The sequence below is a fragment of the Neophocaena asiaeorientalis genome, unplaced genomic scaffold (genome assembly GCF_003031525.2).
Source record: "Neophocaena asiaeorientalis asiaeorientalis breed wild unplaced genomic scaffold, Neophocaena_asiaeorientalis_V1.1 scaffold89, whole genome shotgun sequence".
NCBI lineage: Eukaryota > Metazoa > Chordata > Mammalia > Artiodactyla > Phocoenidae > Neophocaena > Neophocaena asiaeorientalis.
Genome location: NW_020172592.1, coordinates 4,915,926 through 4,942,472, shown reverse-complemented (window position 1 = coordinate 4,942,472; position 26,547 = coordinate 4,915,926). Strand labels below are relative to the sequence as shown.

Sequence of the window (26,547 nt, the reverse complement as noted above, 5' to 3'; positions counted from 1 at the left end):
CTGGGTCTCATTGTAAATTGAAGACTTTTGCTCTGTTACCCTACCATGTTTTACTATGGCCCTGTAGTTCTCAACCTGGCTGCCAAACAGAATCACCCATGTAATTTATTTTCCCCTACCAATTTATTTTGAGATGAAAGTATTCTAGTTTTCTGTTTAGAATGAAAATATTAAGAAGGAAAGAGTAAAAGTAAATTATTCATGAAACAGTATGCTATAAACTTTGAACTGTTGTGTGCTGGGGGTAGGGATTGTTGATAGCATGAAGAGTGATTGAGAATGGGGACTCTAGAGTGGGGCTGCTTGGATTCTAAATCTAACTCACTTACTTGCTAGTGTGTGACATTGGACAAGTTATTTCTTTAAGCTTCAGCTTCCTTTTTTTTGTGAAATGGAGATTATATTAATTTACCACTTAGGAAGTCTGTGAGGATTAAATGAAAATTCCCATAAAGCACTTAACAAAGTGCCAGACACATAAGTGCTTGAGAAATGTTAATCGTTATAACAATATCATCCCTGGACGTCTATTGTTGACACATTTGACTCACACTGTTTTCTAGACTGTATTCCCAGTGATGCCAGTTGTGTCTGGACCATAAAGGATCTAATGGGCAAATACACTTGGGAAAATATTTCATTCTAAATAGCTTTCTTGGAGACTCATTAACACAGATATAGCATATTAAAAGGCTCTGACGACACGGGTTCGTGCCCTGGTCCGGGAAGATCCCAAATGCCGCAGAGCGGCTGGGCCCGTGAGCCATGGCCGCTGAGCCTGCGCGTCTGGAGCCTGTGCTCCTCAACGGGAGAGGCCACAACGGTGAGACATCTGTGTGTCGCAAAAAAAAAAAAAAAAAAAAAAAAAAAAGGCTCTGACGAGTCCTTTGATTAAAAAGAAAGAAAACTCTAACTTTCTTGAATAGTTAAATTTTAATAGGGAAAGCCTTTTCTTCTTTGGTGCAACTGTTAATATCTTTTAGAACGGTTTGTTTTTGTTTGGTTTTTTTTTTTTTTTGGCTGTGTTGGGTCTTCGTTGCTGCGCGCAGCTTTCTCTAGTTGCGGCGAGCGGGGGCTACTCATCATTGAGGTGCGTGGGCTTCTCATTGTGGTGCCTTTTGTTGCAGAGCATGGGCTCTAGGTGCACGGGCTTCAGTAGTTGTGGTGCATGGGCTTCCGTAGTTGTGGTGCACTGGCTTAGTGGCTCCACTGCATGTGGGATCTTCCTGGACCAGGGATCGAACCTGTGTCCCCTGCATTGGCAGGTGGATTCTTAACCACTGCACCACCAGGGAAGTCGTAGAACAGTTCTAACAATAGTTTAGGAAGCACTGCCTAAACTATTTATACTGTGTTTACCTGGTTTAATGAATTAATAAGGATAGTGATCTTTTTATTTTCCCCAGTTATTTGTACTCTACAATAACAATATGATGTATAGTTGGAAGGAGCCAGGAGTTTGGGATTCTAGTAGAATTTCTGTAACTACCTAGGAGAGTGATCTTGTATTTAGCCTGTATATGTGCCTTTTAAAAGTAACAAAATAAATGAGGAAAATGACTGTAAACAGCTGGTTATATGAAAGATTTGTCATTGAAATAACTTGCCTGTTAGATTTGACTTTTTTTCAGCCTTAGTACCAACTGTCATACAACCAGCCTTGCAAATAAGTTATAGGAATAGGAGCTATGTTCCTGATCAAGTCCCTGATATCAAATTCATTATAGAAATAGTCACTAACAAAACTACAGAAGCTTTGAGAAATCTGGTTAAAAATAATTCCTTGACAAGTTCAAATTCTGTATATGGTTAAGAAGTTGAGGTTTGGGTTTCTTTTTTTTTAAACATACTTAATTTAGATTACTTTGTCACATTCTGATGTTTGTAGCCTAACTTAAATAAAAAATAATAAAATCTATCCTCAAATAGAGATCATTTTTAACATACAGAAATCTGTTGCATTTCTTTACACTAACAATGAAATATCAGAAAGGGAAAGTTTAAAAAAAATTCATTTTAAAATTGCACAAAAAACCCCCCAAAAACTTAGGAATAAACCTGACCAAGGAGGTGAAAGATTTATATGATGAGAACTATAAAACATTGATAAGGGAAATTGAAGATGATTCAAAGAAATGAAAAGCTATCCCATGCTCTTGGATTGGAAGAATTAATATTGTTAAAATGGCCATACTATACAAAGAAAACTACAGATTTAATATGATCTCTATCAAATTAACCATGACATTTTTCACAAAACTAGAACAAATATCCTAAAATTGATATAGAACCATAAAATGGCAAAGCAATCCTGAGGAAAGAAAACAAAGATGAAGGCATAACCCTTCCAGATTTCAGACAATACTACAAATCTATAGTAATCAAAACAGCGTGGTATTGGCACAAAAACAGACATATGGATTAATGAAATAGAATAGAGAGCCTGGAAATAAACCCACACACCTGTGGTCAATTAATCTTCAACAAAGTAGGCAAGGATAAAGGATGGAGAAAAGACAGTCTTTTCAGCAAGTGGTTTTGGGAAAGCTGGATAGCCACATGTCAATCAATAAAGTTAGAACACACCGTCACACCATACACAATAAACTCAAAATGGCTTAGAGACTTAAATATAAGACACAGCACCATAAAACTCCTAGAAGAGAACATAGGCAAAATATTCTCTGACATAAATTGTAGCAGTGTTTTCTTAGGTCAGTCTCCAAGGCAATAGAAATAAAAGCAAAAACAAACAAATGGGACCTAATCAAACTTACAAGCTTTTGCACAGCAAAGGAAACCATAAACAAAATGAAAAGACAACCTACGGACTGGGAGAAAATATTTGCAAATGATGCGACTGACAAGGGCTTAATTTCCAAAATATACAGACAGTTCATACAACTCAACAATAAAAAAACAAGTCCAATCAAAAAATGGGCAGAAGACCTAAGTAGACATTTCTCCAAAGAAGACATACAGATGGCCAATAAGCACATGAAAAGATGTTCAGCTTCGCTAATTATTAGAGAAATGCAAATCAAAACTACAATGAGGTATCACATCACACCAGTCAGAATGGCCATCGTTAAAAAGTCTGCAAGTAGTAAATGCTGGAGAGGGTGTGGGGAAAACGAAACCTTCCTACACTGTTGGTGGGAATGTAAATGGGTGTAGTCACTATGGAAAATAGTATGGAGGTTCCTCAAAAAACTAAGAATTGCCATATGATCCAGCAATCCCACTCCTGCTCATGTATTCGGAGAAAACTCTAATTCAAAAAGATACATGCACCCCATTGTTCATAGCAGCACTATATTTACAATAGCCAAGACATGGAAGCAAGCTAAATGTCCATCGACAGAGGAATAGATAAAGAAGATGTGGTACATACATACAATGGAATACTACTCAGCCATAAAAAAGAATGAAATAATGCCATTTGCAGAAACATGGATGGACCTAGAGATTATCATACTAAGTGAAGTAAGTCAGAAAGAGAAAGACAGATACCATTATGATATCGCTTATATGTGGAACCAAATGATACAAATGAACTTATTTACAAAACAGAAACAGACTCACAGACATAGGAAACAAACTTATGGTTACCAAATGGGAAAGGGGGTAGGGGAGGGATGAATTAGGAGTTTGGGATTAGCAGGTACAAACTACTATATATAAAATAGATAAACAACAAGGTCAAGATCCTACTGTATAGCACATGGAACTGTAGTCAATATCCTGTGATAAACTGTAATGGAAAAGAATATGAAAAAGCATTTATATATATAAATATATATATATATAACTGAATATATATATAAAACTGAATATATATATAACTGAATCACTTTGCTGTACACCAGAAACTAACACAACCTTGTAAATTAACTGTACTTCAATTAAAAAAAAAAAACACACCCCTCTAAAAAAAATAGAGATCATTTGTCAAATAGCATTTCCCTAAACCAGTACTAGTAATGATACCTTATATTCATTTATTCATTTATCATTCTGTAATTGAGTGTTTTCACATGCTTTATTTTCTTTATTTTTCTGTTATGTGTGGTAGGTAGGGCAGCTATTAATTTTTGCATTTCAATGTCACTTAACAGTCAAATAAACTTTCTGAGCCTTGGTTTCCATGTTTGCCTGGTCACCTTGGAGTAGTTGGTGGAAACAGAACTCTGGCCCCAGCTGCTGTTCTAATTTTTCCCTGTGCTGTTCTTCAGCATCCTTAGAATATTGTCTTCTGTTGTGCCACTCATTCAAATTCCTTGTCCTAAATATTTCCTATTAATGTAGCCTGGTGTTTTAAAAATCCTCTTACTGTTTTTTTAAGCACTAAATTTCTGTATATAGTCATGTTTCCCCCATTCTTGTTTGTCCAGTTCATTTTTTAGACTCAACTATATGGTCTTCATTTAATTTCCGTTCAGCTTTACCTTTTGAGATTAAATGCATGATACCAAGCTGTCACAAGACTGTCCTTCGTATAGGTGTTAGCATGACTAAAATGTTTGTGCCTGTTTGTGAGTATGTGAGGGCTGAGAAGGAATTGGTGTAGGTTGTCTGTGGTAGTGATAGTTTTCATTTAATTACGAACTAAACAAGCAAATGGTTTTGTTAGCTATAAAGGTTAATATTTTTCTGATTGGATTATTTATTTTTGAAACATTCGGGAATCTTTTCATAAAATAACATTTTATGAAACTTTTTTCATTTCACCTGCATTGCCAACATCTCTTCATATCGTATCCATAGCAGCAAACTTTAATACTTGCACGTTTGAAATGTTTGAAATGTAAAATATGATTTGCCTACTGAATGGCAAAATTCGTATAGGTAAAATTAAATTGGGGATTAACGTTGAGGTAGAATAAAAAAATTAACTGTCATGTGAGACAGTTATTTATAATTAATATGATTGTCTAGAGCATTTCAGATAATAGACTGAAGAACTATTGGAACTTTGGATAAATATTTCAGTAGGATTATTAGAAATGAAATAAACCAAATGCATAGGAAAACAATGGCTTTCCTAAATACTTGAAATAAGCAGTTACAATTAAAAAGAAAAAACATAAAGTGTAATAAAAAGAGCTCATTTATAATAGCAGTATAAATTAAACCCTATTAGATAACAAAATGCACAAGTAACCTTAGACCCAGCAATGCTCTTTCTTGAGTCTGTCCTATAGAAGTACTTGCAGAAATACAAGGAAATTTGTCACAGCATTGTTCAAATAGAAAAATTGGAAAAAAACGTTTTAAAGGGCTGGAAAAATTTCAAAAAAGGGAAATACCTGTAACTTAATAGATTTAGCTAAAATTGTAATAGTCAGGTTTTTTTTTCCCCACAAAAACCTGATTTCTCTGAATGTGTCCTACGGTGTTTTAGTTATCTGTTACTGTGTAACAAATTACCCCAAAACCAAGTGGCTTAAAAATAACAAAGATGTATTTTTCTCATGATTTTATGGGTTGACTGGGTTCAGCTGGCAGTTTTGCCTTTGCATGGCTAAAAGCAGTCTAGCTGAAATCACTGTGCAGCTGCATTCATGTGGGAGCTTGACTGTGTCTGAAATCCCCAAGATGGCCTCTCATCCTCCAAAGCCTTTCTTCACATGGCTTCTCATTCACATGTCTATCCCTGAGCTTTTACAGCATGGTGGCTACCTTCTAAAAGGGTATTTCAAGAGGACATACCTGAGATGCAAACTTCTATTAAGCCTCTGCTGGCATCATGTTTGGTAAAGGCCACTGGTCAAAACAGGTCACATTGCCAAGCCCAGCATCAGTGTGGGAGAGGACTACACAAAGGTGTAAATGGTAGGAAGGGTTGTTTGTTGAAGGCCATAAATATAATAGTAATAGTCTACCTCACATGAAGAAAAATGTCCAGGATATAGTGGATGGAAAAAGATCACGTCTCTGTGTAGAGTGATTGCATTTTAGGGGGGAGAGGGGAAATCAAAACACAAATTGACCATCATATCAGTTGGAATGCAGAAGCAGTTATAAAGATTCAGTTATGTTCTGTTAAGCCAAGACATTAAAGAAATTTGCAAAAATGTGAAACAGAACCACTCTTCTCAATAATTTTTTTGTTTAGGGATTATTAAAAATAAAAATATGTTGATATATAATAGGTTTATTATTGTAATAAAATTTAAAATTTTATCATTAAAAATTTCAAATATGATTGAAATGTCAGTAAATATATCCACCATAAACAAGACCTCTTTGGGGTTCTCAATAATTTTTAAGAGTAAGGAGTTTTGAGAACTGCTGATTATATATTGATGGTATATGCATAGAAAAAAATTTGAAATAATACAAAATAGTACAACAGTGCTTTCCTTTGAAGAGTGAGATAGCAACAGTGAGATGGATGAGCATTTCTTTTAATTATGTGGAAAAGATTTAAGTGTAGCAATGAAAGAAAACTCCAGTAAAGAAAAATATTAGTGGAGATGGGAGATTAATGTTCTATGAAAGTGTTTATACTTTTTTGGTTTGTTTTCTTAAAGGAAATTTTGTAATTTTTTATAGTTTTGTAATAAGCAGAACCGTGTTTTACACTCTACATTGTTGATTTTGTGTATTTTGCCTACTTTTATCATGATTCTAGTACTTGTAATTATTCCTGTAGAAAATATAGGGTGCCGTCTTGATTCATTTTCCCCCTCAGCTATGCTTCTCCCTTCCTTTGTCATCTGGATTACAGCCTCCTGTGGACACAGATCATATTTTACTTTTCAAAGTAATAGAAACACTTTGTATTATACTCAGTAGGCACTCAAGGGCTTGTTGAATTATTAACGTTGCAATTTGAATATATAGTAATATTGATTTTTTGCATGTATAAAAATATTAAGTGAGTTATACACATGATCGATTCTTATCCTATGTCTGTTTTTGCCTAGTCTTGTTCTTTTTTGTTCCGACTCTGACCCTGCCTGCCCTACAGTCTGAGTAAATTGTATGAACTAGACAGGGGATGTGTAACTAATTTGTATCAACTTGAGGTCCTGGTCTAGTGAATATGTAAAAAGCAGTACTGATCACTATACTACTTACTTATTACTTATATAATAATCATGTCAATGAATGGTATTGAGGTAATTTTTGTAGTTTGAAACTTTTATAATCTGTCAACATAAACTTTACAATTTGTGTCTTAGTTATCATGGTTTCATGGACTTTGATTTACTGAAGTAATACTTGAATCATTCAGTATATACTGTAATTATATTTTATAGAAGATGCTACAAACATTTTGGAAAATCTTATTTCAGACAATAATTGCTCTTGTAGATTTATACCCAATATTAAATTTGAAATAACTCAATTTCTGATACTTCTGTTTTTAAAGAAATGCATAACTTAACTTAGTCAACTCTTTAGAATTCTTGTAAAATTCTAGTAATATTTTCTAAGTCAAGGTCAATCAATCAATCTTTAAATCAATCAATCAGGCGATGCTGTTGTGGCTTATAGATGCAGTGCCATAGTTCTCTCCTGACAGATTTCCTTGCTACCCATATACTTCATCAGCCTAGGCTTTGAGTTTTTCCTGGGTAGGTTGTAAAAAACAGGAGTAAAAGGAAGATATAGTAGAGAAGAAAAGCATACAGACTTGGAGGTTGGAGTGGCATGATGCATTTTGGAGAATAGCAGTAAGTAAAATTTAGATAGGTAAATTATGGCTGTATTATAAGGGGAGCTTGAGGTAGAAGATCTGATAGGTATGATGTGGAAAAGTGTCATAGTATGTTTCAGGAGAAAATCAGTGTTTCAGGAAGATTAGTTAGGCAGTAATGCATATGGTGTCCTGGAGAAGAAACAGAAGCAGGAAGGCTGTGTGAACTGAGCCTGCAGAGGCAATAAAGACCCAGACTGAGGGTGTAGCTACAGAGGTGGAGAGCAGATGGCAAATTTGACAGGCATTATGAAGAATGAAATTTATTCCTTTACTCAACAAATATTTATTAAATACTTGACTGTATATATTTATGCTTCTAATATCTGGACTGAACTTTGCCTATAATTACAATACAATTTTAAGCTTTAAAATTATGTATACTGGTGGTGAAGTTCTTACTATTCTCTTTTCTAGTGATTTGTAATTTTAAAAATAGTTAATCTAGACCTTTCTAAAATGAAGAGTAAACACTTCTTAATCTTCCAAAATAATTTGTACTTTATTTGATTAACAAATTGAAACCAGCTACTTAATTATGCATATAAGAAATCCTCTGGCAAGCAAATGGAAGTTCTTAAACAGAGGGCTTTATTTTTTAAGAAAGCTTGCATTTATATTTGTGAACAATTAAGAATGTTCTAGTGCATGGAATTACCTGGTGGTCCAGTGGTTAGGACTCCAAGCTCTCACTGTTGAGGGCCCGGGTTCAAGAGGTTCAGTGGTTGGGGAACTAAGATCCCACAAGCCAAGCAGTGCGCCCCTCACCCAAAAAAAAAAAAAAGAATGTTCTAGTGCATAAAAAAGTCTTTTCATTGCAGTCTTATAGTGCCAGCTATCACTTTTAGCATCTTGTTAGTATGATTTCTGCATCAAGCAATGCTTAAAATAGGTTGTTGGTTTAAAACAAACTGAAAAGTACTTTGATTTCGAGGTCATTTTCTCTGGTTAAAGCCAATGACAAAAGTAGGTATGAATCCACTCAAAGAGCCACATTAAAAAAAAAAAAAAAAAGAGCCACATTAATCATTCTTATAAGATAAAGATTTTCCTTAAATTATGTTGATAACACATAATAGTTTGCATATTGGAATATAAGTATGAGGGCAGAGTGAGGCAACGGAGGTAAATCTTCATGTTATAAATAATTTATACCTTAGTGTGTTGATGAGAAAGACTGGAAAATTTCAATTTTAATGTATTGTCTTCATTGACAACAAGCAAAGTAATTTTTTCTTCTTACTGTCATAACTGTAAATATACTGCCTATAGCATTGCTGTTTTTTTTTCCCTATTAGATCCCAATGAAAGCCCTGGCTTTTAATGCTTTCATTCTGTTGGAACTAATATTTTGCTTTCTGTGTTGTCTTCCTGGACAGTCATAAGATTCATTGTTGTAATTCTTGTATACTTTTATTAATTTTTTCCTTTATATTTCTCCTGTTATCTATTTCCAAGATTTCTATTTCATTGGCTGATCTGGAACCTTCCTCAGCATAGGCCCCTATTCTTTCTTCATTCTAAACATTGAAAATGCCCGGCAATACCACTACTGGACATATACCCTGAGAAAACCATAATTCAGAAAGAGACGTGTACCACAATGTGCACTGCAGCACTATTTACAATAACCAGGACATGGAAGCAACCTAAGTGTCCATTGACAGATGAATGGATAAAGAAGATGTGGTACATATATACAATGGAATATTACTCAGCCATAAAACGAAACGACATTGAGTTATTTGTAGTGAGGTAGATGGACCTGGAGTCTGTCATACAGAGTGAAGTAAGTCAGAAAGAGAAAAACAAATACCGTATGCTAACACATATGTATGGAATCTAAAAAAAAAATGGTTCTGAAGAACCTAGGGGCAGGACAGGAATAAAGACGCAGACGTAGAGAATGGACTTGAGGACACAGGGAGGGGGAAGGGTAAGCTGGGACGAAGTGAGAGAGTGGCACTGACATATATACACTACCAAATGTAAAATAGATAGCTAGTGGGAAGCAGTTGCATAGCACAGGGAGATCAGCTCAGTGCTTTGTGACCACCTAGAGGGGTGGGAGGGAGATGCAAGAGGGAGGAGATATGGGGATATATGTATACATATAGCTGATTCACTTTGTTATACAGCAGAAACTAACACAACATTGTAAAGCAGTTATACTCCAATGAAGATGTTAAAAAAATAAACATTGAAAATGGATTATTATCATGGATATTTACTTAGTTTGGGGCCTCCTGTACTTAACCTGTGTCCACTTTGGGGAAAGTCATTTATTGTCATTGCACTAATAATTGCTTATACATGGATAGCTTACGACACATCTCTGGCTTTGTTTCCTTACTTTTTCTCTAGTCCAAATTTCTTGCTTTCAGGATCACTTTTATTGCATGCTATGATGTCAGCTACCATGGAGGGCTAATTAACAAGGTAAATGTTATATTAAACACAGAGAATGGAATTCAGGGCCCAAGCTAGCAAAGGTTCAAAGGTTTGCTAACTTTTTCATTCACTGAGCAAATGTTTATGTATCTATTAAGTGTGAGTCAGTTTAAAAAGGCGAAATTGTAACTTAGATTTTAAAGAATTGATTGGATAAGTATAAGATAGGAGTGACCTAGTTGGGAAGCAGTTTGTATGAAAAAAGTCTTGGGGTTTAGCCTGACTGCAAGCATAATATCTCTTTCTGTGAGACTTGATTACAAAGGAAAGTAAAAAAAAAATTTAGGTTTCCCTGATTGAAATGTTGTGTCCTTATATTCAGCTTGTTAGATTTCTCCTGGGATATTATATCTATAGTAGATACTAGATATTTTTACCATTCCTGCTCATGCAAAGCCCCTTTGAAATAAACCTGCATCTGTATTCGTCTGTATCTTTGATTTCAACTGTAGGACCAAGGGGAGATATCTGTCCAAAGGATGGGTAGTCTTCAGGCTGGCCAATTTCCAGGGTGGCTAGTTGAGTTGTTGTCATGATCAAAATAAGGAACTGGTACAATCAGATTTATTTGAAGAATTTAGATTTGGGAAATTGAGAAATGCAGATTTGGTGCAGAGGAGAGTGTGTGTCTGGAGCAGAAAGGTCGTGATAATTAGGACTAGAATAACCATAATGGGACATAGGCAGGATGAGTAAGTTAGAAAGGCATTCAGCAAATGAAGAATGGAACATCAACACTATGAAAGCAACCTATATTCATCCTATGCTTTGAGATGTGGGAATTGGACATACGGCTTTTGTGGTCTTCTGCATATATCCCTTTCTGTAACATTAAGATGGTACATTGTTGTAACAGTTTACTAAACTTTCTTTTGAATAATTAATTTTTATATATGGATGCAGGATGAGCAGGGATTTTAAGAGTTTTCTAGATTATCTATCAATTTTCATGAGATATTACTTATAAAATCCTGGACAGATGAAAAATCTATCATAATCTTAAAGAAATTTGGAAGTTTTCTCTCAGTAGCCTATTTTTTATTGAGGTTTCCAATAATAAGGGTTATTAATTATTTTATCAAACCTGAATCCCTTATTGTATCATTTAAATTAAAATTTTTTATTAGTTTCAAAATTGCAAAGATCTATACTATAAAGAAGAATATCAAGGTGAAACTTCATTTTTTTAAACTGAAAATTTAAATGAAAGCATTTGACATCTCAGGAAAATTCTGAGGTGCTGGCCTCAGGATATGTACAAACTAAGATTGTTTATACCTAATGAATAAAAACCTTTTTTTTAAACATCTTTATTGGAGTATAATTGTTTACATTGTTGTGTTAGTTGCTGCTATATAACAAAGTGAATCAGCTATATGTATACATACATCCCCATAGCCCCTCCCTCTTGTGTCTCCCACCCTCTATCCCACCCCTCTAGGTGGTCACAAAGCACAAGCTGATCTCCCTGTGCTATTAAAAGCAACTTTTATATAATATAGTGAGAACTGTGAAGGTTACTGTGATAAGTTGGCTCCGTTGATTAAACATAGCATTTAAGATAGGATGATTATTAGTCAGTGAGTTTTGTTTTGCTTTGTGGCTATGGACTTCTCCAAACTTTGAATTCCAGCCAACCGTATCACAATGTGTGCCATTATTAACAGTAGGATCAGGCAAAAAATATATATATCAGCAGAATGTAAACACATTTATTAGACATTCATAGATTATATCCTATTAATAATAGGTTTAACTACAAGTTTTCAGAGAAAAATCTAATTCCTTGATGGCAGGGATCATGTCTTGAAAAATCTAATATTCTCTGATAGGAGTTAGCACACTGCCTTGCACTAAAAACTTATGTCCTACATGTTTGATTAAGATAGGTGTTATGGTTATCTGTTGATGCCTAACAAACCATCCCCAAACTTAGTGGCTTCAAACAGCAAATATTTTTGATCTCACAAATCTGAGGCTGACTAGATTTAGCATGGCAGATCTTCTACTTCATGTTGTCAGCTGAAGCTACAGTCATCTGGAGGCTTGGCTTGGTTGGAATATCCAAAATGGCTCAGTCTTGTGGCTGGTACTTGGTACTGACTCTTAGCTGGTAGCTCAGCAGGGCCCTCAGTTCTTTTCCATGCCACCTTTCATGATGGTGTGGGCTTCTTATAGTATGGTGTTAGGATTCTAAACACATGAAAGTGGAAGCTGCAGATATCCTAAGGCCTGGCCTCCGAAGTTTCACAGCATTGTGTTCACTGCATTCTTTTGGTGAAAGCAGCACTTGGGGCTAGTCCAGATATCAAAGTGTTTTTTTCCTCACTTGTATTATTTAAATTCAAATCAGATATCCTTTCCCTGGACAAAAGGTTCTTCTGAAGTCCTGGAGGATTTGAAAAGAATAGAAAGATAGAAATGAGAAATGAGAAGAGAGATTGCTACCTTTCTTCTAATTGTCCTCCCTTTTCCAAAGGAAACACACTGGCCTGGTTGCCATAATACATTGGTATCCCAGCATGATTTTATTTGTCCTTGGGGTAGGCAAAAGATGTTGAATGCAAAAAACATTTCACATAGTAAAAATCTCTTCTCTATTTTTAATAACCAGACACTTGTTTGTGACTTATGGGGAAAGTAGGCCTAAGTTATGGGTCTTCGGAAAGATTTCTGACACCTCTTCTACTGGCCTATAAATTATATTCCTTCTCCCTGTGCCCTGAGAGGAAACTTCATTCATTTGAGGACTCAAGTAGGCAATGAGGCAATCAGTAGCACTTCTTTTCAAGCACCAGCACAGGTACCCTCCTGTTTCATAGGGCTCTCCAGTTGAGTGGTCATTTTCTAAGCAGTAAAATCACTAAGATTAAATTAATTTTATTCTGTAACATAATCTGAACATTTCCTTCTGCTCTGTTTTCCTGAAATTCAGCTAGGAATCTTGGTAATCTTCTGGTGGCACTTAATTTACTGCAATGGCCCCATTTTGTAGGACAGAAGTTTAAAACTTTGTGATGTGTCACAATCCATTTATAGAAATTTGTTTGTTCTTTAGATTTATAGAAACTTGATTTTCATGACATATAAAGCAAATGGTTTTAAAAGATTCAGAAGTAATTTATAGTTAATACTTCATGATGCAAGGGATGATGTGAAATAATAGTGAAAATATTTTTTAGAGTTTTACAGTGAAAGTTATAAGTACATTTATTTCTTTTTATGTTCTTCCTTAATTGGATAAGAGTAAAACATTTATAAGTTATATGTTTTTTGTGACAGCATTTTTATGATATGCTTTCTGGAAAGCTCCTTGAGGAATTCAGGAATCATTATTAGGGTTAAAATTAAAATATAATGTGGGGGACTGAAGAAAAAGACATTAGATTTAGAAAGGTTTTATGACATACTGAAAATATAAAAAATTAATTTCACACATTACTAACTCTGCTTGTGAAATACTGCATAGAATCCTAGAGAGCTTTCTAATATAATTTTAAGTACTCTGTTCCAAGATATATTTGAGAAAAATAGGAAGTTAGATACACAGCAGGAAATACCTATTTTAATTTTGTTCCTTTTGCCTTTGAGAAGAATAAAGTTTTTTAATGTGAGAGTATATGTTGAATATTGCTTGAGAGATCTAATTAGGTTTATAAAGCTTTAAAGTTATATAATCAAGACTTTGCCATAAATGTCAACAGATTACATATTAGACATGAAATGTGGGGGTGGGATAGCTACTGTAGAGAGTCTCTTGCTGAGCGCTGGTGGAGAGAAAAAGGTTTTAAATCACGGTTTCAATTTTGTGGTCATTTTGCTTCTTGTCCTCCCTAGTCTTTAGTGGTACCTATAGTCATAACTTATTCACCATGTAACCCAGGTCTGATGGAAAGAAAATTTTTTTACAGGGTTACAGTGTGTGGTAAGGACAAAGAAAAACTTCTGTAAACTGACACACACTATTGGTTTTTCATCTTCTATTTCTCTAGCTACTTATACTACATTTTATAAAATTCCATTAACCTCTTTCTCATATAATGCATTAATATTTCAGGTCCCATTTTTAATCTTTGTACATTTTCTATTTTTCTTAAGATACTTTTCCTTTTTTGAAATTTATAAAAACTTGTCATCTGAGGGAATTTTTAAGTTTTACTATATTTAGATTTGTTTTGAACTGGCTTGACTTGGTAATTTAAAATTACATGAATGCCAGTTGAAATTTTCACTTTTTGTAGTTTTATGGTATAGTTTAATATTTATGTGAAATTACACATGTAATTAAAAATATTTCTACATTGTATTGAAGATTTTTGACTCCATGTAAAGACAACTAAAATGCTTGAGTATATTACTGTTCTTAAAGAAAATAACTAAAAAAAAAAAAAAAAGAAAACAACTAATGATAAGTTAACTAATGATTTGAATTTTCATTCATGTTTATAATTCAGTACTGTAATTATTTTCCTTTTTTAACTTACAACAACTAGATAAGAAATCTCTTTATAAATTAGTCTCTTTGTCACCTCAGTTTAGTGCAGAGAATAAGTTATAATGGAAAAGAACTTGCCCCTTAGGGTTAAGAAGCCCTTGTGTAATCAAGTATTATGAAAGTTACTGAAATCGAAGCTTTAATGAAGAATGGTATAGAATGTTATCAAAAGACATGAATATCTTTGAAGTGATCTTAATTCCACTGTTGGAAGGTGCTTTCAGATTACACTTGTGGCAGATAATATACTACATTACTTTATATACGGAAAAATAAATTTACCTTTAAAAATTAGAAATGTACTAATTTTCATTTCAGATCTGCTCTCCACAGTGGCTGGTGTCTTTCTACATTATTGCTTATTCATGGATAGTTTTACAACATATCTCTAGCTCTGATTCCTTACTTTTTCTCTAGTACAAAATTCCTTGCTTTCAGGATCACTTTTATTGCATGCTATGATGTCAGCTACCATGGAGGGCTAATTAACAAGGTAAATGTTATATTAAACACAGAGAATGGAATTCAGGGCCCAAGCTAGCAAAGGTTCAAAGGTTTGCTAACTTTTTCATTCACTGAGCAAATGTTTATGTATCTATTAAGTGTGAGTCAATTTAAAAAGGCGAAATTGTAACTTAGATTTTAAAGAATAGATTAGATAATAAGTACAAGATAGGAGTAACCTGGTTTGGAAGCAATTTGTATGAGACAAGTTTTTGGATTTAGCTGACTCCAAGCGTAATATGAGCTCTTTCTGTGAGACTTGATTTACTGATACAAGAAACTCAACTAACCCTAAGCAGGATAAATTCAAAGAAAAACACACCTAGATTTATCATAGGCTGCTGAAAACCAAAAATGAAGAGAAAGCTTCCTATAAGAAGATTTAGGCTTCATGTAAGCTTATTTCAGATACCTCATGGCACGCATACATTAGATGATTCACTAGAAGAGCTCACAGGATTCAGGCAATTACACTCACAATGCTTTATTACACTGAAAGCATGTAAAGCTGAATCAGTAAAGGAAAAAGATGCATCAGGTAGAGTCAGGAGGAAACCAGGCACAAGCTTTCAAAGTCCTCCCTCATAGTGATCACATGGGACACACTTCTTCTCCTGAAGTGAACTGCAGCAACACACGCAAAGTATTGCTGACCAACTCACTGAAGCTGACATAAAAAGAAATAGAAGAATTTTAATAGCTCTACATCTATTAGAGAAATTGAATTCTTTGGGTAGGCAATCATTTCTTAAATGGGGCACAGAAAATACTAATCATGAAAGAAAAAATGGTAAATTGGACTTCATCAAAATTAAAACCTTCTGTTATTTAAAAAATACCATTAAGGAACCAAGATGGTGGAGTAGAAGGATGTGCTCTCACTCCCTCTTGCGAGAACACCAGAATCACAGCTAGCTGCTGGACAGTCATCGACAGGAGGACATTGGAACTCACCAAAAAAGATACCCCACATCCAAAGACAAAGGAGAATCCACAGTGAGATGGTAGGAGGGGTGCAATCACAGTAAAATCAAATCCCATAACTGCTGGGTGGGTGACTCACAGACTGGAGAACACTTACACCACAGAAGTCCACCCACTGGAGTGAAGGTTCTGAGACCCACGTCAGGCTTCCCAACCTGGGGGTTCAGCAACGGGAGAAGGAATTCCTAGAGAATCAGACTTTGAAGCCTAGTGGGATTTGATTGCAGGATGTCGACAGGACTGGGGGAAACAGAGATTCCACTCTTGGAGGGCACACACAAAGTAGTGTGCGCATCGGGACCCAGGGGAAGGAGCAGCGACCCCATAGGACACTGAACTAGACCTACCTGCTAGTGTTGGAGGGTCTCCTGCAGAGGCGGGAGGTGGCTGTGGCTAACTGTGGGACAAAGACACTGGCAGCAGAAGTTCTGGGAAGTACTCCTTGCTGTGAGCCCTCCCAGAGTCCGCCATTAGGCTCACCAAAGAGCCCAGGTAGGCTCCAGTGTTGGGTTGCCTCAGGCCAAACAAACAACAGGGAGGGAACCCAGCCCCACCCATGAGCAGTTAAGCGGATTAAAGTTTCACTGAGCTCTGCCCACCAGAGCAACACCCAGCTCTACCCACCACCAGTCCCTTGCATCAAGAAACTTGCACAAGCCTCTTAGATAGCCACATCCACCATAGCGCAGACAGCAGGAGCAAGAAGAACTACAGTCCTGCAACCTGTGGAACAAAAACCACATTCACAAAAAGAGAAGATGAAAAGGCAGAGGGCTATGTACCAGATGAAGGAACAAGATTAAACCCCAGAAAAACAACGAAATGAAGTGGAGATAGGCAACCTTCCAGAAAAAGAATTCAGAATAATGATAGTGAAGATGATCCAGGACCTCAGAAAAAGAATGGAGGCAAAGATCAAGAAGATGCAAGAACTGTTTGACAAAGACCTTGAAGAATTAAAGAACAAACAAACAGAGATGAACAACACAATAACTGAAATGAAAAATACACTAGAAGGAATCAATAGCAGGATAACTGAGGCAGAAGAATGGATAAGTGACCTGGAAGACAGAATGGTGGAATTCACTGCTTCAAAACAGAATGAAGAAAAAAGAATGAAAAGAAATGTAGACAGCCTAAGAGACCTCTGGGACAACATTAAACACAACAACATTTGCATTATAGGAGTCCCAGAAGGGGAAGAGAGAGAGAAAGGACCAGAGAAAATATTTGAAGAGATTATAGTCGAAAACTTCCCTAACATGGGAAAGGAAATAGCCACCCAAGTCCAGGAAGCACAGAGAGTCCCAGACAGGATAAACCCAAGGAGAAACACGCTGAGACACATAGTAATGAAATTGGCAAAAATTAAAGACAAAGAAAAACTATTGAAAGCAGCAAGGGAAAAACAACAAATAACATACAAGGGAACTCCCATAAGGTTAACAGCTGATTTCTCAGCAGAAACTTTACAAACCAGAAGGGAGTGGCATGATCTACTTAAAGTGTTGAAAGGGAAGAACCTACGACCAAGATTACTGTACCTGGCAATGATCTCATTCAGATTAGGCGGAGAAATCAAAAGCTTTACAGACAAAAGCTAAGAGAATTCAGCACTACCAAACCAGCTCTACAACAAATGCTAAAGGAACTTCTCTAAGTGGGAAGCACAAGGGAAGAAAAGGACCTACAAAAACAAACCCAAAACAATTAAGAAAATGGTCATAGGAACATACATATTGATAATTACCTTAAACGTGAATGGATTAAATGCTCCAACCAAAAGACACAGGCTGGCTGAATGGATACAAAAACAAGACCCATATACATGCTGTCTACAAGTGACCCACTTCAGACCTAGGGACACATACAGACTGAAAGTGAGGGGTTGGAAAAAGATATTCCATGCAAGTGGAAATCAAAAGAAAGCTGGAGTAGCAATACTCATATCAGATAAAATAGACTTTAAAATAAAGAATGTTACAAGAGACAAGGAAGGACACTGCATAATGATCAAGGGATCAATCCAAGAAGAAGATATAACAATTATAAATATATATGAACCCAACATAGTAGCACCTCAATACATAGGGCAACTGCTAACAGCTATAAAAGAGGAAATTGACAGTAACACAATAATAGTGGGGGACTTTAACACCTCACTTACACCAATGGACAGATCATCCAAAATGAAAATAAATAAGGAAACAGAAGCTTTAAATGACACAATAGACCAGCTAGATTTAATTGATATTTATAGGACATTCCATCCAAAAACAGTAGATTACACTTTCTTCTCAAGTGCGCAGGGAACATTCTCCAGGGTAGATCACATCTTGGGTCACAAATCAAGCCTCAGTAAATTTAAGAAAATTGAAATCAGATCAAGCATCCTTTCTGACCACAATGCTATGAGATTAGAAATGAATTACAGGGAAAAAAACATAAAAAATGATGTATGCGTAGAACTGTACACTTAAAATGTGTACATTTTATTGTGTATAAATTATACCTCAAAGTTGATTTCTAAAAACTAAAAAAAAAAAAATGTTATGAGGGGAGGTAGGAATTAAAAACAAGCATTCAACTCTTTTGAGAAGTTTGAGTATAAAACAAAAGCAGAGAAATGTGGAAATAGTTGAAGAGGAAATAAGGTTGAGAGTTTTTTAGGGGGAGTGAGTTAGTAGAGAGGGAGACATTTAATTAGGGAGAGAAGGAGGCTCGTTGGACCAATTTCTTTAGGTAGACAAGAAAGGATGGTTGTGGTGTGTAATTCAAAGGATTTATCGCAGATAGGATCATGGACAGTTCATTTATAGTTAACAGAAGGGAAGATGGAGTATAAAGATACAGATGCTTTAAGATTGGTAGACATTTGGGAGTTTGTGGAAGTTCTCTTCTGATTGGTCAGTGAAGTAGGAATTAAAATCATCAGCTGAGAGTAGGAATGGGGAGATGGTTTTGGGGTTTTGAGGATCAGGTAGAATGCACGAAACAATTAAATAGGACAGTAGCAAAGTGAATGGACTATGGGGAGGAGGACGCTGCATGATTACCAGGCAGCAGTAAGAGCTCGAGTCAGGTTCTTGGTCATAAGTTTTAGGTGTTGTTTTAGTTGTTTTCTCCACCTTGTTCAGCTGCATGGGTGCTTACGTGGACTAGGTGGAGAGTTGGATTTTACCAAAATTATATTTTTGCTAAAGGAGTAAAACTAGTAAGAGCAAAGGAGTTGAGGGAGCACATTTAAAATGATGATTATAATTGACTAAAGAATTTGAAATGGATAAGGAGAGAAAGGAGAAGGTTGGAAGGTGACATTAGATTCATGTATGGTCAAAACGTTTTGGGGTCTGAGTACATAAAATTGTGTGCCGAAAAGATAAGAGGAACGATCAGAGTGGGTAATGACAAGGACTAGGGTAATGGTTCTCCAAGTATCATCTTGAGACCTCACGGGGTCCTGAAGACCCTTTCATGGTGTCTGCAAGCTCAAAACTATTTTCATAATAATGAAAATATGAGTAGACTGTGGCTACAGGATAAGTGATGACTAATGAAATATGTGCTCATGTGTTCTTGTGCTTTTAAATTTTGTTTTTGAATACAGTAAATGTCAATTGGATTAGATCCTAGAACAGAAATACATCAGAGCCTCAATAATGTTTTAAACAATTTTAGATTTATAGAAAATTTTCAAAGATAGTACAAAGAATTCCTGTATACCCCAAACCCAGTTTCAGTTTCTCCTAATGTCATCTTATATTACCATTGTACATTTGTCATTACTATTACTTTGCTATTAACTAAATTTCAGACTTTGTTTTTATTACTATCTCTTTTCTTTTCTAGGATCCAATCCAGGAGACCATATTGCATTTAGTTGTTATGTCACCTTAGTCTCTCTGGTCTGCGAGTCTCTCAGCATTTTTAATTTTTCATGACCTTTTAGTTTTGAGGAATATAGGTCAGATATTTTGTAAAACATTCCTCAAATTGAGTTTCTTCTAATGTTTGTATCATGATTATACTGGGTTTATGGCTTTTTAGAGGTAAGGTGCCCTTGTCATCATATCAAGGGCACATGATATTCACATGACATCATGGGTGATGTTAACCTTGATCAAGGCAGTGTTTATCAGATTTCTCCACTATAAAGTTACTGTTTTCCTCTTTCCATACTCTCTTCTTAGGAAGGAAATCACTATGTCCAGCCCATTCTCACTGGGGAGGCGGCAGAGACTAAACTCCTAGAGGGGGAAATACCTATATATATTATTTGGAATTCTTCTGAAAAAAAGATTTGTCTCTTATTCTCTAACATTTATTTATTTGTTTAGTCATTTATTTATATCAATATGGACTCATGTATATTTATTTTATACTTTGGGTAATAATTCACTACTACGTTATTTGTTCTGTTGCTCAAATTGTTCCAACTTTGACCATTGGGTGTTCTTTCAGGTTGACTCAATATTTAAAAGTGTAAATGTTTGGTCTAGTTCATGATAATAGGATTGAGTTGCTGAGGCAGGGAAGAAGACAGTATTGTTGTAGGAGATTTTTAGGAATTCAGAGTTCAGGGAGTGAGAAGGAAGAGTAGTTTCAAAACATGACAGTGAGCCAGAGCTAAAATCATGTAGAAATGAAAGGGAGGAATTGAATGATAGATGACAGCTTCATGAGTTTCGGAACAGCGTTGGGTGGATGGTTCGAGGGGAGAGAGGGAGAATGATCTGAAATGGTAATATTACCTCTAGGGCCCGTGGTTTCTTCCAGGGCTATGAGAGGAAAAGCAGTCCTCTTTGAGAAGATTGCAGGGAAAGCAGTGTCTTCAGAGAAGAGTCAGGCTTCTTGTTAGAACAAGAAGAGAGTGATAGTGAGAGAACTGTTGAAGATATAGAGGATTTTGCTGGTAACAGATTGTCAATTCCAGAAGGCACAGTGAATTCTAGAAGGCACAGTGAAAGAGAACCTCCTTCCAGTATTAGGGTGGAATAGGAGATGAAGGTAAAATAGAGGGCCTGCAAAGAGTTACGAAGATCAGTGTGCAAGGGCTGAGTGTAACCTGGGAGCTGTAGTTTCTTGTGGTTCCTGACATCAATAGCGGGGAAGGGAAAATGACTTTAGTCCTGGTGGAGGCAGGTAGTGGTGGTGAGGCTGTGAAAGTTTCTGGGGGGTGCTGTTTTGAGGTCTCCCTTTTGAGCTCTGCAGAGGAAGGCAAAGAAGTATGGAGAGGGACAATTTTACTGAGTATTCATGTGAACTCAGTTATGCAATTGAGGGCTTCCATTTGATCTCTATCAAGTGAATGATAAGAGGCCTGGAGCTGTCTGGTGTTACTAATGTATAATATATACACAGAAAACTGCACAAAACATAAGTGTTCAGCTTGATGAATTTTCACTAAAAGAACACACCTGTGTAACCAGCACTTAGATCAAGAAACATAATATTACCAGAACCCAAGAATTAACTGCCTCAAGAGCAACCACTCTTCTGATTTTTAACAAAATTGATTAATTTTGCCTGTTCTGGAAGTTTATATAAATGCAATTGTGTAGCAGTACTCTTGTTTGCCTTCCTTTTCCCAATATTGTGACATTGATGTAGTTATAGTTTGCTTATTGTCGTTGTGTAGAACTCCATGTATGATATACTATAATTTATCCATCCTACTCTTGATGGACACTTGGTCTCTTTCTAGTTTTTGACTGTTTACAAAAACTGCTGCTGTGAATGTTCCTGAACATATCTTTCAGAGACATATATTCACATTTCTGTAAGATATATATATATATTTAAAATTAATTTATTTTCGGCTGTGTTGGATCTTTGTTGCTGCACGTGGGTTTTCTCTAGTTGCAGCAAGCGGGGGCTACTTTTCATTGCAGTGGCTTCTCTTTGTTGCGGAGCATGGGCTCTAGGCTCACGGGCATCAGTAGTTGTGGCACGTGGGCTCTGTAGTTGTGGCTCGCGGGCTTTAGACTGCAGGCTCAGTAGTTGTGGCGCACGGGCTTATTGTTCCTTGGCATGTGGGATCTTCCTGGACCAGGGCTCGAACCCGTGTCCCCTACATTGGCAGACGGGTTCAACCACCGGGCCACCAGGGAAGTCCTTGTAAGGTATATTTTTATGTGTGGCGTTGTTAGAGTATGCATGTGTTCAATTAGAGGATATTGCCAAAGTGTTTTCCGAGATACTGTAGTAATTTACATCCATGCTAGCTGTGTATAAATATTCTGGTTGCTTCATATCTTTTTCAGCACTTGGTACTATCTCTTTCATTCTAGCCATACTTGTAAGTGTGTGTGTGTGTGTGTGTGTGTGTGTGTGTGTGTGTGTGATATTTCCCTGATGACTAACAAATTTAAGCACCTTTTATATTAAGTTTCCATTTGGATAAGTGACATGCTTGCTTTTCCTATTGAATTTTCTGCCTTTTTCTTAATAATTTATGAGTTCTTTATATGTTCTGGATATGGGACTTTAGTCAGGTATGTCAGTTGTAAGTATCTTCTCCCAGGCTTTGGTTTTGCCTTTTCATTCTCACAGTAGTATCTTTTGATGAATAGAAGTTTTTCTCTTCCCCCCCACCCCCAGCTTTATTGAGGTATGATTGGCAAATAAAAATTATATATATTCAAGGTGTACGTGGTGTTTTGATATACAACAATCAAGCTAATTAACAAATCTATCACATCACATAGTTACCATTTTTTTGTGTGTGTGTGTGGTGGGAACACTTAAGATCTACTCTCTTAGCAAATTTCAAGTATACATTATTACTAACTATGGTTACCATGCTGCACATTAGGTTACCAGAACTTATTCATCTTATAACTGAAAGTTTGTACCCTTTGGCCAACATCTCCCCATTTCCCCCAACCCCCTAGAAACCACCATTTTACTCTCTGTTACCATGAGTTTGACTTTTTTAGATTCCATGTACAAGTGAGATCTTGCAGTGTTTGTCTTTTTTGTCTGGCTTATTTAACTTAGCGTAAGGTCCCCCAGGTTCATCCATGTTGTTGCAAATGGCAGGATTTTCTTCTTTTTAAGGCTGAATAATATTCCATTGTGTGTGTGTTTGTGTGTATGTGTATCACATTTTCTTATCCATTCATTTGTTGGCAGACAGTTCTTCTAATGAATCCAATTTATAAAAACCCTTTTATGATTAGTGCTTTTGTGCCTCTTATTTAAAAATTTTTTGCCTACCCCAAGGTTATGAAGGTATTCTCTTATGTTTTCTCCTCAAATTTTTGTTTTACTTTTTAAAAATTAGATCTGTGATCCAGCTGCAACTGACTTTTCCATATGGCATGAGCTATAGGTTGTGGTTCTCTCCCCACCCTGTACCCCATGTAGCTGTCCAGTTGACCTAGTTCCATTTTTTTATAAAGACTACTCTTTCCCTACTGAATTACAGTGTCACTTTGGTCATAAATCAGGTGATAATATATGTGTAGGTCTGTTTCTGGTCACTCTAAATTGTTCCATTTTCTTTTTTGGTAATGATAATATGATGATAATATGATAATACTTTATGGTAATACCACACTGTCTTAATTACTATGGTTTTGGTAAGTTTTATAGTAAGCCTTGATATTTAGAAATCCAAGTCCTCCAACTCTGTTGTTCTTCAAGATTGCTTTGACTATTCTTGATCCATTTGCATATGCCTCTTGATTCCTTTTAACCTTTTAAAAATTAATTTTAAGTGGAGAATTATTTTGAAATTTTGTAAAAATTTTACCTCCCCAATTCTCTGTAACTTGATGTAGTGTCACTCTATTTGGGATTGCTTTCTGTCCTAATTTACTAGATAAACAGTGGATAAATACAAAAGAAAACTCATGTGCATTTCTATTTACCTTGCTTCATTTTGCTTCACAAACATGTATAACAGGATAAAAATAAGTAGATCTAGGTAGAAAGAAAATAAGGGTAAGTGTATAATATAAAATGATAAATAAAATTAATCCTGGCCTGCTTACAGAGTTAGGGCAGAAACTTTGACTCCCATTTTATTAAAATCAAAGCAAAGAGAATCTGTAATAAGATTCACAGTATCCATAATATAAAAGCAAACCAGGACTTCCCTGGTGGCACAGTGGTTAAGAATCCACCTGCCAATGCAGGGGACATGGGTTTGACCCCTGGTCCAGAAAGATCCCACATGCCGCAGAGCAACTGAGCCTGTGCGCCACAACTACTGAGCCTGCGCTCTAGAGCCTGTGAGCCACAACTACAGAGCCCACGTGCCACAACTACTGAAGCCTGCGCGCCTAGAGCCCGTGCTCCGCAACGAGAGAAGCCACCGCCATGAGAAGCCCACACACTGCAACGAGAGCAGCCCCCGCTCACCACAACTAGAGAAAACCTGTGCACAGCAACAAAGACCCAATGCAGCCAAAAATAAAAATAAAAATAAATAAATTTTAAAAAATCAGTTACTACAATTAAAAAAACAAAAAAGAAAAAGTAAACCAGTTACTCTAAAGGAGAGTTTTTCCTGGTATTGAAAAATGTGATTGAAAGATGTGATTTTTCTCCTCCTTCGGATTTTAAAGGGAAGAACGTGATCTAGCAGGGTTTTCGGTAACATTTTGGGCATAATTCCAAAGCCCAGTTTATTTGAATGGACAGTTCTATAAAATCAATAATATGGTACAAATATGTGGTTTTCTAATAGTCTGGCTTGATCCAAGGATAAAATTTAGAATAAAAAAGGGTTATTTTTTTTTTTTGCGGTACGTGGGCCTCTCACTGTTGTGGCCTCTCCCGTTGCAGAGCACAGGCTCCGGACACGCAGGCTCAGCGACCATGGCTCACGGGCCCAGCGGCTCCGCGGCATGTGGGATCTTCCCGGACCGGGGCACGAACCCGTGTCCCCTGCATCGGCAGGCGGACTCTCAACCACTGTGCCACCAGGGAAGCCCCAAAAGGGCTATTTTTTATCCTGAAAAAATAAAATGCATATCTCTCAAGTAATTCTTCATGTATGAATAAATGAATTAGTGAATATATATTTTTTTCTTAATCATTTTTTTAAATGGAAATTAGACGACAGAAACATTAGAATGTATTCTTTGCAAGAACCTGTGTTGTTCATTATGAAGTATCTGTATACTTTGATAGACAGCTGAGTAGAGGCTATACAAGTTGATATTCTTTGATAATAATATTGCATAGTAATAACACTTTTATTGCAAGGTACTGTAATAAGTGCTTTTATTTACATTTTTTCATTTAATTCTCACAATAATCCATTGAAAGTAGGTACTGTGGTTAGCCCTATTTCATGAATGAAAAAAGTAAGGCAAATGACCTGCCCAAGGTTATACTATAAGTAAGAATAGAATCAGGATTCAGTTTCTGTCAATTCTGTCCCGGTTTCTACTACATGATAATGCTGATTAAAATTAAGAAGGCTAATGCAGGGTTTGTGCCTGACTTAGGAGGTTAGGAAATTCAGCTAGAGCTAATAAAGTTTCTCCTCAAGAAACAGTTTTTAAGTTCATTCTCCTATAGATGGATGGGTGAAGAAAACTACATTGTACTTTGACAAAAGTTTTGCTTGAGATAAATTTGTTTTGCATTTCCTTTAGCTTCCTTTTTTCTTATTTATACTTAAGTAAATTCCAATCTTATGAATAACTATTGTTAAGACTAAGGTCATTATCTTGGATATTACCACTTTTACTTCTGTTTTATGAATATTAAGCTTTCAGGGAACCAAGTGGCTTGCCTAGATAGATTGTTACTGTAGTAAAGAACTGAAATATAAGCAAATTAAATTAATGCTTTCTATAAAGTTAGTTTTGGATGCACGTCTTTTTATATTTTCAGTTTTAAAATGTATTTTGCAGTTTTCTTTTTTTTAATGAATTTATGTATTAACTTATTTATTTTTGGCTGCGTTGGGTCTTCGCTGCTGTGTGCAGGCTTTCTCTGGTTGCGGCGAATGGGGGCTACTCTTCCTTGCGGTGCGTGGGCTTCTCATTGCGGTGGCTTCTCTCATTGCAGAGCGCGCACTCTAGGCGCGGGGGCTTCAGTAGTTGGGGCACGCAGTAGTTGTGGCACAAGGGCTTAGTCGCTCCGCGGTATGTGTGATCTTCCTGGGTCAGGGATCGAACCCGTGTCCCCTGCATTGGCAAGCAGATTCTTAACCACTGCAGCATGAGGGAAGTCCCTCTACAGTTTTCTTAAGATGCACTATCTACTTGGAATTATTTAATTGAAACTAGGGGAAAATGTCCAGTATGTTTTGCAGCTGGTATTACTAAAAGCTGAATGAAAAATTGCAGAGCCAATTTCATCATGTTATGATATTTATACTTTTGTCAAAATTGTTGCTTTTTTTTTTTTTTTTTTTTTTTTTTTTTTGGGGGCGCGGGGCCCT

The 26,547-nt window shown here is 36.2% G+C and overlaps 1 protein-coding gene across 4 annotated transcripts in view; it reads left to right on the top strand.

Annotated features, from left to right (window-relative positions):
- The window catches only part of HYCC1 (hyccin PI4KA lipid kinase complex subunit 1), an 85,932-nt gene that overhangs the window by 13,399 nt on the left and 45,986 nt on the right, over positions 1-26,547 (top strand). The gene's annotated exons all lie outside the window — the stretch shown is intronic.